At 48.8% G+C, this 13,234-nt stretch overlaps 1 protein-coding gene across 1 annotated transcript in view; it reads right to left on the bottom strand.

The window, feature by feature from the left end:
* The window catches only part of LOC138467423 (ras-related protein Rab-4A), a 693,758-nt gene that overhangs the window by 522,593 nt on the left and 157,931 nt on the right, over positions 1 to 13,234 (bottom strand). The gene's annotated exons all lie outside the window — the stretch shown is intronic.

Below are 13,234 nucleotides of genomic sequence, written 5' to 3'. Positions count from 1 at the left end.
CTACATTATACTGCGGTGAGGATTGCTAAGTTTTCATCTGACACATTGCCCACCTGCTCCAAATGTCCCAAACTCAGGGCAGAGTCTTACCATACGTACTGGGCATGCCCTCCATTCACGAGTTCTGGTGCTCAGTAGCAGAAATCAAAGCTAGCATGCTAGACATCCCTCCTACTATTACACCCCTTAAATATATTTTAGGAGACATAGGCAAGGTCTCAAAATCCGTAGACTTTTCAATGTTATGTGTGCAGTAGCAAAGAGATGTATTATGAAACGTTCAAAGTCTGCATATGCTCAGAGCATCAAGAGTTGGCTACTTGATTTGGTATATGTTAATGAATGTGAAAAGGACTTTGTCTTAACCATGTCACCTACTTGTCGGCTCAAATATATATGGGCTCCTTTCCACCTTTAGTTAGCGAAGCAAAACCATGGAATGATGAACCCTGCTGATGACCCAATGGTCAGCGTTTGATGAATGTTATACTTTTGTTATTGTCATGCAATGCTCTACATTGCTTTTGTAGTATCGTACTTTTATGGGGTCCTGTGGCTTGATCGTCTTATAAATAGCGAGTAAAAAAAAAAAAATGATTTAAGTGCTTAATTAAGGATTAGCTCAAACACAAAGGCACAGCATCACCACTGCGTTTCCAATTTTAAGCACTATTCTTTCCTCGACTATTTTACAAATATAGGACTGGAAGTCTAAGTAAATTAGAAATGCAAGAATTCATTGTTTGGAGTTCATTATATAGAATATGTAAATATCTGACCTAGGTGACAAAGTCACATTTGATGATGCTATTTTGGGGCATGGGCAGGCTCTGGGGACCAGCGATTCCCAGAAGGCTGATAAGCAGCTAGATGGAAGTTGAATAATGATAGGCCCCAGGCATAACCCACAGCTACAAGTGTGAGAAGACAAAGGAGAGTGGTTCCTGTGTAGACCCTTTTACAGAGAAGGCAGCCCCTATCCATGTGCCAAAGCATTTCACGCTCTGTTTCCAGGGGTGGACGTTACACACCCTATATATTCGGCAATGGGTAGTAAGACACGATTTCCATCTCTTGCCTCAACTTGACCAACCTCCAGTCAATTTGCCTAGACAGGAGTGTACACTGTATCATTAACCCACGTTAGTGAATCGACAAAAGAACTGCCTCCCCAATCATTGGAATAGACACCGAGACAAAACACCATAGAGCTGCACGGCTAACCCAGCACTTCCGCCCTACATCGAAATGGCGAATATGATTTTAAACACTCAGTAACTGTGTCATGCAGGGACTGATGGAAGCCCAAGTTCAAAAGAGGAAAAAATAAACTTGGACAACGGAGGCACTCAAGAGAGTGAACTAAGAACCTGTACAAGAAAATCAAGAACCAATCAGCAGCTTCATCGGTCAAAGGAAGCAAAGGAGCCAGATGAGAAACCCAGAGCCGGAGGGGCCAGAAAGCCTGCTCAGGGCTGAATAACGGACAACGGCAGAGAGCAGACCAAGGACCGAGAAACCAGAAAACCAGAAAAAGGTTACATCTCTGGCCCTGGCCAAGAATAAACTGGGAAGGGTGAAAGGTCCCACTGAAAGGCTGCTAAACCTGCTAGAAGGTGAGGATAAGGAAAGGGCGGAGGGGGCCTAACAGAGTTATTTCTGGTAGGTGAAGTCAAGATGCACACACAATACTATATCACAGAGTTTGTGTTAGACTAGGGAAACCTGATAGGATCAGTGAGACACATAGAAAGGTCCTCAGACACTTTTCAGCAAACCCATTCTGACATCTATACTGTAGTTCTTCTGGTGTTTTAGTGGGAAACCTAGGAACTACAAGCATTTATGGCCACTCATAGTTTTTCTTGTAAATGAAGGTGTTGAATGATACATTTGTGACGTGTGTGTTCAGTCGATCCTTAAATCACATCTGAATCACCTATCACAGGGTTCGAAATTGAGGGGCGTTGGGAGCTATTTAGGTCCTGCTTGTAGCCTAGAAGAGTCTGGTTAGCTTGAGACCAACAGCTACGAGGAGCTACTTTTGGCTTCTCATGCCAACTGATGCCGAATAAACACAAACATGTGAATTTCAATCTGTGCATTTGGGACAATCTATAAATAAACATTTAGACGCATCTAAAATACATTTAACGCATAAGAGGTATTAAATAATGGACAGAGTGAAAGATTTACATTTTATGTGGAATTTAGATTGGCAGAACGCTATGTACTAGCTCCTGGTTCCGCGGTGGTAGCTCCTGGTCACTGGCTAATGCTGGATATCCAGGAGCTGCTTTTAGCTCCTGCTTCTCCAATATTATTTTCGATCCCTGTATCAGAGTGCAAGTGAAAGAAAAAAGGGGGCCCCGTCACACAAATTACTACCACTCTGAAAACACAAATGTGGGACTGTGTAAGAGCTTACTCTAACAGAACCAAATGAGGACGATTGGAAAAAATTTTGGAGTGAAAATAAGACACTTTGAAATCTACTGACTCCTAGTTATACATGCAGGACTGATCAAATCACTACAAAAGCTTGGTGCAGGATAGATTTCCTCTGACCTTGAAGTGTGCGCCAACACAGGGTGTCGCTACAGAAAGGCAATTTGGTACAGATAAGAATGGCCCCTTGCTTGTAGTCCCACTTCCCCCGTGTATGCACTACTCCTCAAACCCACATAACCTCAAATTGTGACTTGCACGATGGTAGCTCCCACCTTACCCTAGTAGCCTGAAATGTGTACCCTGCTTCCGCTAAATCCAGTCCTACACTAGTATTATAAATGCTGCCTGAACTGTACACATCCACTGCTTGAATGCTACATGTCTTCGATGTATGGCTGTGCAGGGATCGAAATAGGCATTTGTGGAGTCGGAGCTAAAAGTAGCTGCGTGTAAAATGCGAGCACTGCAATTGTGGGGGCAGTTACTTTTAGTAGGTTGAGTGAATCTCTCAGGAGAAAAGATTACACAGAGACCTAAATGATTCTTGGGCAAAACAGAAGAATGGCCTTATCAACAGTGTCTCAAATATAAGGAAAGCTATATACAAAAAATCCACACATTTATACATGAACATTAGGGCAGATATGAATGAAAATGCACACTTAAAATTCTGCCGATTGTATTTGAAGGCAACAATTGTCCTTTGAAATAAAATATTAAACACTGCAGATTCGTTGCTGCCCCCATATTTACAAAAGTTAAGTGCTTTCAGTAATAAAGAGTTCCCAAAATGTAATTATAAATGCTAACTTACAAAAGGTCTCCTCACATCAAAAAGCATGTGAAAGGAACAAGTTACTTACCTGTAACCGTTGTTCTCCAGCACGGGTCTGGCATGGATTCACATGCTCATGAATGTTCCCTGTCGTCAGGCTGGGAAATCTCGGTAAAAGAAAGAACCGTTTCACTTTGGTTTATAGGAGAAAGACAGTTTATAAACGAATCACTGAGCTCTGGGTCATAGTGCCCCCAGCCAATGACTGCCCTCTCCCCAAGCCCTATGGTAGTCATCTTCAGATTTGATAGCACAAAAAGTGGCAGTATGACCAAGAAGAGCCGCAGAGGGGCAGGAGGGAGGGTTCGCATGTGAATTCATACCAGACCCATGCTGGAGAGCAACAGTTCCAGGTAAGTAACTTGTTCCTTCTCCAGCATGCGGTCTGGCATCGATTCACATGCTCATGAAAAAAGAATACATAGCAGTACATACATCCACAACCACGGGAGGTGGCAAGGCTCAACAGAAGCAATTACTCTTACTTCCTCACCAGGCTTACCTTCAAACAAACATGTTGCCTAGTACTGCTTGGCCAACTCTGGACTCCTTCCTGGAATCCCTGTGGACGCAGAAGAATTTCGTGAAGGTGTGTGTGGACCTCCATGTAGCAGCCCTACAGATGTCCAGCAGGGGCACACCAGACAGGAATGCTGTTGTCGCAGCGATCGCTCTGGTAGAATGGGCTCTCGGACGGCCAGGCAGCGGTCGGTTTGCCAACCGTTGACAATGAGTGATGCAGCCGGAGAACCACCTGGAAATGGAAGCCTTGGACAAGGCCTTCCCATGATTCACAGGACAAGGCCTTCCCATGGTTCACAGGACCAAAGTTCACAAAAAGCAGAGAAGTCTTCCGGAAACTCTTTGTGAGGGCCACATAAAACTTAAGAGCTAGAGCCACATCCAGCGAGTGCAAAGTTCTTTCAGCCGGCGACAAAAGCGTTGGAAAAAACACAGGTAACACAAAGGGCTCATTGAGATGAAATTCCGACGGAACCTTGGGCATGAACGAGGGGTGCGTCCGCAGGACCACCATCGTCTTGTGGAAAGTCCAGTAAGGCTGCTTGCAGGACAGGGCCTGGATCTCACGTACTCTCCTGGCAGAGGTGATGGCCACGAGGAAAGCAGTCTTCCAAGACAGGAACTTGAGCGGAGCTTGATGCATCGGCTCGAATGGGGCCCCCAATAGCCTAGTCAACACCACGTTGAGTTCCCACGCCGGGGCAGGCGCCGTCACTGGCAGGAATTAACGGAACAGTCCTTTGATGAACTCCTTCACTAGACGATGCAACCAAAGAGAAGACCGTCCCAGAGACCTGGTGTAGCAGGAGTTAGCCATCAGATGCACCTTGATGGAGGAAGGTGCCAGCCCAGACTTAGCCAACGACAAGTACGGAAGGACTTGGGGGGCCGTGACCCTCAGAGGGTTCATCATATGCGACCGCCACCAAGTGGCGAAATGCTTCCATTTGTGTCCGTAACACTTCAGAGTCGACAACGCCCTTTCCTTGGCGAGGACCTCCCTGCAGTCCGCCGGCAGTTTGTAACCAGCGAACTCTAATGCTGCAGGAGCCACGCCTGGCGAGAAGATCCACGACCACTGTTACAATGGATTTCTGAACTCTGTCCTGGAGGGGCAGAGGTTCAAAAGGCCAGACTAGTTTCTTGGAACAGGGTAACCTCTGGACAAGCCAGACCAATCAGGGTAGCGATGGCGGCGGTCTAGACTAGGTCTCAAGACGGGTGGGGGTGACTGAAAGCCCGCAATGAGCACACAAAGCAAGGACACTTACAAATTACTCACCAGTCCCCGATGCAGGCAGACCCAGGCTCTCCGGTTCCGTTTCGGTACTGGCAGGTTCAGATGCGATCAGCAGGATGTCTTGACGCCGTGTAGATTCCGCGACAGCAGGAGTCAGGGTCGAGGGTGACCCAAATGCAGCGTGTATTCCGGTCCCAAAGCACATGTCTCACTTCAGACCTGGGAACGCCAAGTGTACGAATCGTGTGAGAGTGCCGAGGACACGGGATTTAGCAGTAAGCCAGACGGCGGTGACAGAGCAAGATTCCTGTGTAGGCTGGTCAGTCCACTGGATGGCCCAGGGACGCTTCCGAAGGCTTACGTACAGGATTTGGTGAAGATGCCGAGAATAGTTGTTCCCACTATTCTAAAGGGTCGAAGCGCCAATACAGGCCTTCTCGTACGATCAGAGGCAGAGGGCTCTCACAGGACGACAGCAGTGCAGGGTGCCAAACCTTCAGCAGGTCACCAGCGATTCCTCGACTCAGCTTCTTAGTTGCAGGATACTTGGCTCCTTATCCTTAGTTCGTGAGAACTCAGGAGATCGACATGGTAGTGGGGTTTTCAGCGCCTCTTATCCAGAGTTCCCTTCACGCCAAAGCGGAGAGGGCCCAATGGGAGATCCGCTCACAAACACTCACACCATACGTGGACCTATCACGGACCACGGTGGTCCCAGGCATTCAGGACACACTCTCCGGCACCCAGGATGAGGCACACACAAGGCATGCAGAAGCCTGCGAAAGCGTTGTGTTTCGCGGGAAAGTGCATGACCAAATAAGGACTGCCCCGGGCCGCCTCGACCTGGGGGAAAGTGAAGGGGCAAGACGGTCAGCAGACAGGACAAAGAACCTCGTGGCATGGCCATTTTGGAGGCCAGGCCACCCATCTGGGCCAAACGCGGGAAGCACGGTTAACATGGAAAAAAGGGGTTCAAAACACGATAGCTGCCACCAGTCCCGTCCGTGACATACTTGCACAGTTCGTTATAAATCCATCGAGAGTTTCTAGGGCCTGTAGAATGACTAGAGACCCAAGAGTGCAGTAACTTAGTTTACAGTGCCTTCTTGTGTCATGTTGCACGAAAGCTGCAACATGAGAAAAGAACTACAGAAAACAACGTTTCCCGGTACTGACTGTCTTAAGGGCATGTCAGTTTCCCCGTGCAAAGTGAGCGAAAAGCCCAGAGGAGTGCGGCGTAAGGCTGCGCTTCTTTGGCAAAGTCTAGATCAGGGTGTAAAACAACAGTAAAAAGTTTGGGGGTCGCCACATGGAAGGAACATTACCTACAATATGAAATCTTTCCTAACAATCGGCCCTCCCAGACTAAGGACAGGGGGAACTAATCCACCCTTGGATGAGTCTCTTGTTCAGGTCGGTTAAACATTCTGGACAACCCATCAGCATTGCTATGTTGGACACCTGGCCTATGCTCAATAGTGAAGTCAAAACCTTGTAGATTTATGTACCACCTAAGCAACTTTGGATTCTCTCCCTTCATGTTCATCAGCCACTTTAAGGGTTTATGGTTAGTTTGCACAGTGAAGTGGGTCCCATAGAGGTAGGGCCTCAGCTTCCGTAGGCCCCACACTACAGAGAAACATTCTTTCTCTACTGTGGACCATCTGAGCTCTCTGTCCTTAAGCTGGCGACTAATGAAACCAATAGGGTGTTCCTTACCCTTCTCATCTACTTGCGATAGTACAGCACCTATCCCAGTGTCAGAGGCATCTGTCTGCACAATAAAAGGTCTTTGGTAATCATGGGCCCTGAGAACAGGGGCCTGGCACAATGAGTCTTTTAAGCCATTGAAGGCCTCCTCACACTCGTCGGTCCAAGTTACCTTCTTGGGTTTCTTCGGAGTGATGAGAGCAGTCAGAGGGGCAGGTATTGTACCATAGTCTGCCATGAAGTTGCGGTAATACGCCATGGGTCCTAAGAAGGCTCTCACTTGGGTCTGTGTAGTGTGGGTAGGCCAGTCATGTACTGCTTGTACTTTACTGGGTAGAGGCTGTATCCTCCCTCCACCTACTTCATGTCCAAGATAAACCACAGAGCCTTGTCCAATCTGGCATTTACTAGCCTTTAAGGTCAAGTGTGCTTTCTGAAGAGCCTGTAGCACAATCCTAAGGTGTTTCACATGGTCTTCCCAGGTGGCGCTGAAAACTGCTATATCGTCCAGATATGCAAGGCAGAATTCATCCAACCCGTTTAACACATGATTCACAAGCCTCTGAAAAGTGTCAGGTACATTCTTCAACCCAAACGGCATTACTCTGAACTGGTAAAGAGCGTCTGGAGTTGAGGACGCAGTCTTCTCCTTGGCATGTTCTGCTAGGGCTATTTGCCAATAGCCTGCAGTGAGGTCAAACATGCTGAGATACTTGGAGGCACCCAAGGTATCCACCAGCTCATCTGTTCGAGGCAAGGGGTGTGCATCTGTCTTGGTGACAGCATTCAGAGCCCTGTAATCCATGCAGAACCTCAATTCAGAAGTACCTGCCTTTGGAACCAAAACCACAGGGCTGGACCAAGGACTACTAGAGGGTTCAATCACCCCAAGATCTAACATTTTGTTGACCTCTGTCTTAAAGTAAGACCGTACTTTGTCTGACATTCTGTATCCTCTACTTTTGGTAGGTACACTGTCTCCTGTGTCTATGTTATGTTGGTCTTGGCCAATGCTGCCCGTGTTTGACACCTTATGCAGTGTCTGTCAGCAGTGTCTCCCACGAGCCCTAAAGCTCTGAGATCGTTGCCCAACAAGACCTTTCCTGGGACGTTCCTCTAAATGCTCACTGAAATCCTGACTGCTGTACCATTATGAGTAAGATTTACAGGTATTACGGGAAACATGCGAGGTGGGCCGTCAGCCAACTTAGTGGGCATCAGAGTAGCTCTGGCAACTTCCTCAGTCTACCAAGGTAGAATCCACTACGGTTCGACTGCACCCACTATCCCTAAGAGCTGGAGTATCGACTTCATTGATCAGCACACTGTCTTTAAAGTAGTGCTTGGTGTTATCTGGAATCCTAGCATAAGCCTCTGCGACTTTAGGCTCCCAGGAACCCAGGGAAACTAAAACTACCTCAGCTTCTATCCCACTGGGGAAGGAGTCTGAGGAGAAGGATGCTCCTGTAATCTCTTCTTCCTTGTAGGAGGAGAAAGCCAGATTAGCGGGGTGGACCCCCAAAGGTTTAACCTTACACCGCGGATCCCCCTTCACGTGGTCCGTTGCACCCAAGCAAAACAAGATCCATTGGGTGTGTTTACATAGGGAGGCTTACTATGACCAGAGTTCTGTTTCGGAGGCTGACCTCCACTACCCTGTGAGTTCTCTTGTGTCTTACCCTTATTTTTCTTTTTGTGGCCCTTTTGAGAAAAAGTTTTATCAGATTCTCCACCCTCCTTATCTTTGGACTTTTTCCCTTCCTCCTGCTTACCAGGATGAGTTTTGTGCTCATGGGACACTCGATGTGACACCCTTAAATCTGCTGCAATGGCAAGCTTCTTTGGATCTATCTCTTTAGAATCCGCCAAATGCTGCTTAAGCTCAGGGGAAGAAGATGCAAAAATATGTTCCAGCATGACAAGACTTATCATACCTTCAAAGGTAGAAACCTTATAACCTTCGACCCAGCCAGTCAAGTTTTTTAAGGATTCGGTTACATAAGATACCAAAGTACCACCACCATTTTTCTTGTACTCTCGGAATCTTTTTAAATATTGGGCAGGAGTCTTTCCAAACTTTAAAAGGAGAGTTTGCTTCAACATTGCAAAATCTGCACGCTCAGCCTTCGACATTTCCATAATGGCACTGCAGCCAGAATGGGGCAGTCTGCTAAGTAACCAGGCAATTTTATCAGCATTGTCAACTTGTTGAACTTCGCATGCATACTCAAATGTATTCAGCCAGTCCATAATGTCATTCTTTTCCTCATACACACTGAGCAGATCTTTTGGAAACTTTGGATGAGAGGAGGCCCCAGACCCATGTCCAGGACCCTTGGATCCATTGGCAACTTGGAGCTTGGCCAGTTCCAACTGGTGATCCCTGTCTTTCTGTTTTTCTGCCTGTTCGATCTTTAGCTTGGCCCTATTGAACTCAAGCTCTTCCTGGAGTTTGGCCATATTGAACTCAAGCTCCTTCTGCCTAAACAGCAGCTCTTGCTTCTTGAATTCAAGCATGGCTTCCTCATCAGCACTGGCAGAGGAAACATTGGACATTTCATCCTCCCTGTCCTCATGGTTGCGGTGGACCAGTGCAGCGGCAGAACTGTCAGTTCTACCAGTGAGAGCAGCCCCACCTCCTTCTGCACTGTCCTCGGAAGGTAAAGCGCTAAGCTGAGCTTCTTGCCACGCCATGATTCTTTGGATCATTTCCAATATTGTGCCTTGCGAGGAGACACCTCTTTCAGCACACATATTTTTCAATGTTTTGGATTTAGAAGCATTTAAAGTTAACAAGGTATTTGTTTCCATGCTGTTTGATAGGACTATGGCCTTTAAAAAGTTATACTATGACAATTCACTACGTTTTCTGTTAGGAATAACTTGAAATGCCTTTGCTCGTGCGCAACACTGGGTACCCTTAGTCCTATCCCACCGCTGCCCCCAATTTGTTAAGATGGGTTTCTGAACTCTGTCCTGGAGGGGCAGAGGTTCAGAAGGCCAGCCTAGTTTCTTGGAACAGGGTAACCTCTGGACAAGCCAGACCAATCAGGGTAGCGATGGCGCTGGTCAAGACTAGGTCTCAAGAGGCGTGAGGGTGACTGAAAGCCCGCAATGAGCACACAAAGCAAGGACACTTACAAATTACTCCAGTCAGGTGTTATATTAAAAATATAGACACATGTATTACAAGGCCTTTGTAACATCGACCATAGTAAAGAATCACGGTAAAACTCAAGTAAACCAACACATCACAAGCAATACAATATATATACAAGACCAAGGGGTCTAAGGAATTAGAAGCCCGAAATATGCAGACCACCTAGATGGGGAGGAAAACAGGCAGTGCAAGTAATCATAAGACCCAGTTTGACATCAAAGGCCACCTAACTAGAAGGAAGTCCGAGCCCTACGAAGCGTGGAGCCTTGTGCTCAAAAGTAGCAGCACACGCGGGTGCCAACGGGCAAAGGGGAGTCTCTTCAGGGAAATCAGGCAGTTCAGAGAGGTGAACAAAACGATGATGAACAGATCCCCGCTACTCAAGCGCGGCCTCCACTTGTGGGCAGAAGCAGGGCGCGAGTGCGGAAAAGGGTTGCTGTTTACGACAGCGATGGAAAGCCACAGGCTCCTGCGGGAGGGCGACCGGTTAGGGTATTGACTACTCACCGGTCCCCAATGCAGGCAGACCCAGGCTTCTCCGGTTCCGTTTCGGTACTGGCAGGTTCAGATGCGATCAGCAGGATGTCTCGACGCCGTGTAGATTCCGGGACAGCAGGAGTCAGGGTCGAGGGTGTCCCAAATGCAGCGAACAGGCAGGGTTGTTACCACAGCAGGGCAACTCGGCAACCGCGTGTATTCCGGTCCCAAAGCACACGTCTCACTTCAGACCTGGGTACGCCAAGTGTACGAATCGTGTGAGAGTGCCGAGGACACAGGATTTAGCAGTAAGCCAGACGGCAGTGACAGAGCAAGATTCCTGTGTAGGCTGGTCAGTCCACTGGATAGCCCAGGGACGCTTCCGAAGGCTTATGTACAGGATTTGGTGAAGATTCCGAGAATAGTTGTTCCCACTATTCTAAAAGGTCAAAGTGCCAGTACAGGCCTTCTCGTACGATCAGAGGCAGAGGGGTCTCACAGGACGACAGCAGTGCAGGGTGCCATACCTTCAGCGGGTCACCAGCGATTCCTCGACTCAGCTTGTTAGTTGCAGGATACTTCGCTCCTTATCCTTCGTTCATCAGAACTCAGGAGATCGACATGGTAGTGGGGTTTTCAGCCTCCTCTTATCCAGAGTTCCCTTTGCGCCAAAACGGAGAGGGCCCAATGGGAGATCCGCTCACAAACACTCACACCATACGTGGACCTATCACGGACCACGGTGGTCCCAGGCATTCAGGACACTCTAGACTCTCTGGCACCCAGGATGTGTATTGGGAACAGACATCCCAGCCCACATCCTGGAGGCACACACAAGGCATGCAGAAGCCTGCGAAAGCGTTGTGTTCCGTGGGAAAGTGCATGACCAAATAAGGACTGCCTCGGCTCGACATGGGGGAAGGTGAAGGGGCAAGACGGTCAGCGGACAGGACAAAGAACCTCATGGCATGGCCATTTTGGAGGCCAGGCCACCCATTTGGGCCAAACGCAGGAAGCGCGGTTAACATGGCAAAAAGGGGTTCAAAACACAAAGAAACGATAGCTGCCACCAGTCCCGTCCGTGACATACCTGCACAGTTCGTTATCAATCCATTGAGAGTTTAAAGGGCCTGTAGAATGACTAGAGACCCAAGAGTGCAGTAACTTAGCTTACAGTGCCCTCTTGTGTCATGTTGCGCGAAAGCTGCAACATGAGAAAAGAACTATGGAAAACAACGTTTCCCGGTACTGACTGTCTTAAGGGCATGTCAGTTTCCCCGTGCGAAGTGAGCGAAAAGCCCAGAGGAGTGCGGCGTCGGGCTGCGCTTCTCTGGCAAAGTCTAGATCAGGGTGTAAAACAACAGCAAAAAGTTTGGGGGTTGCCACATGGAAGGAAAATTACCTACAATATGAAATCTTTCCTAACAACCACTGGCAGCTTGACTGGAGGGGACGCTGACATGCTGAAAAGGTCTGGGTACCAGATTTGCCTCGCCCACGCTGGCGCGACGAGGATCATCCTGCACCGGCACCGTCTGAGTTGACCGATGACTTGTAGTAGCAGCGGCAACGGAGGGAACACGTATAGGAACAGGCCTTCCCAAGGGAAGGAGAATGCATCCCCCCATGCTCCCCAGCTGGGGAAACCTGCTGGCAAACCTCTGCCACTTGGTGTTCGTCGCCATCACAAACAAATCAATCTGGGGACTGCCCCACCTGAGGAAGAGGTGGTCCACTTGATCCTCCCGAAGCTCCCACTCATGGCAAGAGCACAGCTCCCTGCTGAGGCAGTTGGCAACAGTGTTTTTTACTCCTGCCAGGTGAAAAGGAAAGAGGAACATCCCCTGGGCGACGGCCCAGTGCCACAACTCCTGCGTCTCTCTGGAGAGAGCCGGGGATCTGGTGCCCCCCTGCTTCTGGATGTAAAACATTGTGGTCGTATTGTCTGAAGACCCTCGCCACTTGAGGGATGGAAGAAATGACTTGAGGGCCCAAAACACGTCTGTAGTTCCAGGATGTTGATGTGGAACGCCTTCTCCTACAGCAGCCACAGGCCTCTGGCATGGAGATGTCCGATGTGTGCTCCCCACCCCTGCAGGGAAGCAGCCATCGTGACTGTCTCCTGGTATGGGGGGGTCCCTGGATGTCTGTGTCCCTGGCGATGTTGGAGCGCACGGCCCATCACCCTATCGCTCGACGGAACTCCTCGTCGAGCACGTCCTTGAAGATTCCAGACATTTGAATCCAACGGGAAACCAGGAATTCCTGGAGCGGTCGCATGAGCAAACTGGAGAGCCAGATCAGGTAGATGCATGAAAACATCATGCCAAGCAGCGACTTGATGGTCCTCATCGTGGCGGTCTTCAGTGTTAACAGCCATTGCACCTTGCCCAAAATGGCCACTTTCCTCTCCTCCGATGGAGCCGCCAGGCAGGATACCATGGTGAGCCTGGATGCCAGGAACAGCGCTTCCTGTGATGGAGTCAAGCAGGATTTTGCATAGTTTACCGAGAACCCCGGATCCGTCAGCAGCTGGACGGTCCTCTCTGTGTGTTCGACAACAATGTCCCTTCACTTGGCCCGGATGAGCCAGTCGTCGAGGTATGGGTACACATGAATTCCCTGTAGTCGCAGATGGGCCGCCACTGGAGTCAGGCACTTCGTAATGACTCTGGGTGCCGACTTCAGTCCGAAGGGGAGAGCCATGAACTGGTAGTGCTTGCCTTGTACGACAAAGCGCAGGAACTTGCAATGTTTTTCGTGAATGTGGACGTGGAAGTATGCATTCTATAGATCCGACGCGATAGAAAGTCTCCCTACTCCAGTTGGCTGAGCACGT

Source organism: Ambystoma mexicanum, chromosome 4q (genome assembly GCF_040938575.1).
Source record: "Ambystoma mexicanum isolate Mex_15411 chromosome 4q, UKY_AmexF1_1, whole genome shotgun sequence".
Classification (NCBI taxonomy): Eukaryota; Metazoa; Chordata; class Amphibia; order Caudata; family Ambystomatidae; genus Ambystoma; species Ambystoma mexicanum.
This window is presented reverse-complemented; position numbering and strand designations above follow the sequence as displayed.